This window comes from Sinohyriopsis cumingii, unplaced genomic scaffold (genome assembly GCF_028554795.1).
Source record: "Sinohyriopsis cumingii isolate HCF-2022 unplaced genomic scaffold, ASM2855479v2 utg002203l, whole genome shotgun sequence".
NCBI classification, from domain to species: Eukaryota; Metazoa; Mollusca; class Bivalvia; order Unionida; family Unionidae; genus Sinohyriopsis; species Sinohyriopsis cumingii.
In genome coordinates, this window is record NW_028316157.1 from 100,128 (window position 1) to 103,944 (window position 3,817).

The 3,817-nt window shown below is 34.5% G+C and overlaps 1 pseudogene; it reads right to left on the reverse strand.

The window, feature by feature from the left end:
- Positions 1–2,766: 2,766 nt before the first annotated feature.
- Positions 2,767–3,522, reverse strand: LOC149770928 (uncharacterized; annotated as a pseudogene).
- Between the last annotated feature and the right edge of the window lie 295 nt (positions 3,523–3,817).

Here is a 3,817-nt window from a genome sequence, read left to right on the forward strand (position 1 = left end):
ATGCATGCATGTATGTATGCATGTATGTATATATGCATGTATGTATGTATGTATGTATGTATAAATGTATGTATGTAAGTATGTATGTTGTATGCATGTATGTATGTATGTATGTATGTATGTATGTATGTATGTATGTATGTATGTATGTATTGATGTATGAATTGATGTATGTGTGTGTTCATTCGTGCGTGTGTGCGTGTGTGTGTGCGTGCATGGTTGCATGACTGTTTGCATGTATGTATGTATGTATGTATGTATGTATGTATGCATGTATGTATGTATGTATGTATGTATGCATGTATGTATGTATGTATAAGTTTGATAGATAGATAGATAGATAGATAGATAGATAGATAGATAGATAGATAGATAGATAGATAGATAGATAGACATATATAATTATACTTTAACAATAATATGTTTTTTAAAGTGTTGGAATAAATCAAGTTGATATACGAATTTTATTGGCATTACAAAATGGGAATCGCCCATGGCGCAATAAAACGCATTTATAAACACACTCTCAACCGTGTGCTGTTCTTCCTAAATCAATGATGAATTTCTAAACATTCATCTTTATTGACGTACGAAAATAACGATACAATGTATGAATAATCCCCTTTACTAAATACATTTAATATGGTTTACAATTTCAACGCAATCCTTTCTGCTTTCTGTTCCACCCTCCCGTCTCAAAACTGAGCAGAAAGTTGGAGTGAGAGAGAAAAAGAAATAGGGATGGATGAAAACCTTAAACTTGAACTCACACGAGGCAAAATACAAAAATATTTGCTTCATCGTAACGATATGTGTTGACTTTCCTTGGGATCAATCTACACTGTTTATATAATCCATTAATATAAATGTGGTAACCCTGTCGACATTATCCGGTGAGGTTCTCGGTTACGAGGTACACATGCTGTGATGTATTTAATATTTGCATGCTGTTATTGTGTCAAAAAACATATTATAATGTTCCAACAATTGCGTATCATAAGTTAAATATGAAAATGTCCAAAGGAAACCACCCCCTTCTTCTCTCTCTCTCTCTATCTCTCTCTCTCTCTCTCTCTCTCTCTCTCTCTCTCTCTCTCTGGAACAAGATAGAGGTGAAAATCTATTTAAGACGAGCGTAGAGGATTTTTGTTTGTGTCATCCCACGATGTATCTGGACTTAATAATGATAGTAAACCTTACGTCAAACCGACCACAGGATAAGAGGGAGAGAGAGAAAGAGTTCGAGAGATACAGAAAGAGAGAGACAGAGACAAACAGACGGAGAGTTTTAAAGTCAAACTTACCAGAGAGAGAGAGAGAGAATTTTATGATCGTTAGTCCTGTTCTCAAAGCAGAATAATACATTAGATCAATTGTACATATATTAAAATATTTGAATTACCTCTTTTTGGTTAGTAATTTTGCTTAGTTTCTTATTCCACGCTAATTTCCATGCGTAAGGTACGTGAATGACTAACGTTGATGTGAACTGCGCAGACAACCATATGCTTGTAGTGTTCTACTAACTTCACTGAATCAATCTTTCAAGTTTAAATCATAAGTTTATATTATGTTGAGTTAATCAATGTGAAGAAAATTAGAAACTCAAATGAGAAAAGAATCAACTAAGAAATATGCAAGGTAATCGTGAATAGCCACAAAAGGCATACAACTGCATTTTGTAGCAACCCACACTAGGCAAGGATGTACGGAGTTCATTCACTCGGTCAATACACGTTTGAATTTAGTAAATCTGAACTATATTCATTGGAAAAATATATCCATTTCTATGTGATATAAATAAAATATAAGTATACTATGTATGCTGTATTAATGATATACTATTCGTTGTATAACATTTTCATTAAAAGGAAACTCGGCGTGCCTCGCTTACTTTTAATGAAAAATGTATACATCTGGTTTTATATCATTAACGCAACATACGTAATATATACAAAAATAACAAGACAAAAAGATGCCGATGTGTGATAAAGTATTTGTTTTGGTTTAAATCTTACGTTATGGGATTTTCTTCTGTTGAACTCGTAAAACTTAATATCAGAATCGTTGTAATTTATAAATCAATGTACACTAATATTGTAATAACTGACATGGCGGACCAATAGTACATTTAAATGAGCACTGCATTTAAGTGAACCGATGTGATTCGAAATCAGATCTATTTGTAACAGTTGTGACTGATATTAAACAACTGCTGAACCCAGTCTAATTCGTTTAGTTTTCATTTGACAATGTTTTCTACATAGGGAAAATTCAGCCTTACATTGGCCATCGATGTGTCAACACTGCAAGTGTCGTTTAAGTCTCATTAAAATCTGGTCCTGGCGATGGCGTTTTTTGCAAAAAAGCTCACTAGATTGTCAAAGTTCCATTAATTCGAGTGCTTTATGCATGGATATACGTGAAATTTAAAGTGTTTTAAAACATGCTTATAATTTTCAGTTATATCAGGATAAAGATATTTATTCGTAGCATCTCAAGAGCGGAGTATAACATTCTTTCCCAAGTGAATGTTTGCCTACATTTACTTAAATATTTCACTCATTGATTCAGTCCCATTTTACGTCAAGAATCGTTCACTTTAAAACATTTGGCAGTACTTTCATCACAATTGCAGTCAAAGTAGAATATAAACTCGTGGCAATATTATAATTGTGTGTGTCAGAGAGAGACAGAGACAGACAGACATACTGACTGGCAGCCAGAGGAAGTGAGATAATCGAAATAAAATAGTGATAAAGCCAATTTAGTGTCTTCGATCAAATATGTTTATTGATGTAGTATGTACAAATACTGCTAATCTAGTAATCGAGATATGGAGTCATATTCCTTTCGCTCTCTTGTCAGTCCTTGGATCATTTTATTTGTCTTAATATCTGTAAAAAGGAACAAATTTAGAGCATTTTCGAAAGCTCACTTGCCCAAACAATACAATATTGATAAAATATTGATATTCATCTTGACGAAACGACGTTATGGCTACTTCGAATTGTAAGCACAAAGACATGTAATGAGTCAGTAGAAATGAAGTGGATAAGCTAATGGTTAAATTGTAAAAATGTCCTCATACCGTAACATGTAACAGACTTATCAAGGATGACTAATATTTATTCTTACTTTTTATGGTGTCTACTGTAACCGTAATCAAACTTAGGAAAGTGGTGTCCAAATCCCCAGTTGTATCCCCTGAGTACACCACCTAAGTACGATCCGTATCCACCATATCCACCAGCTAATCCAAAGCCGTATCCACCTAATCCACCATATAATCCATATCCTCCATATCCACCATGTCCAGGATACCATCCATATCCACCATATCCAGGATGCCATCCATAGCCACCATATCCGCCGTTGCCACCATAACCTCCATATCCACCATAACTGCCATATCCGCCACCAAACGGATAGGTAGCAATGGCAGCACCTACTAAGCAGGCTACAAGAACAATTACGGCCTTCATTTTCCTCTGCAAAATGAAAAGTAAGTTCAGAAAATAACAGTTAGCGTTTAATGTTTTGTATGGGAGCGTAGTTTAGACGGTAAACAGAAAGCAAGTTGATGTTACATTTTCTGACATTTTCAATGAATAAAGACCGGGCGTGAATGCATATTATTTGAATTGTACGGTGGTGACAAAAGTTTCAATTGTACACTAGAAACGAGAAAATAAATACAGTTTTAATTTTGAAGATTAGGCTCTCGCTCATACGGGATTTCACTGGCAACCTTTGATTTGTAAAGAAAGTACATCCTATACCGTCTCCAGATTGCAAAATATATACGTTCCAAGTT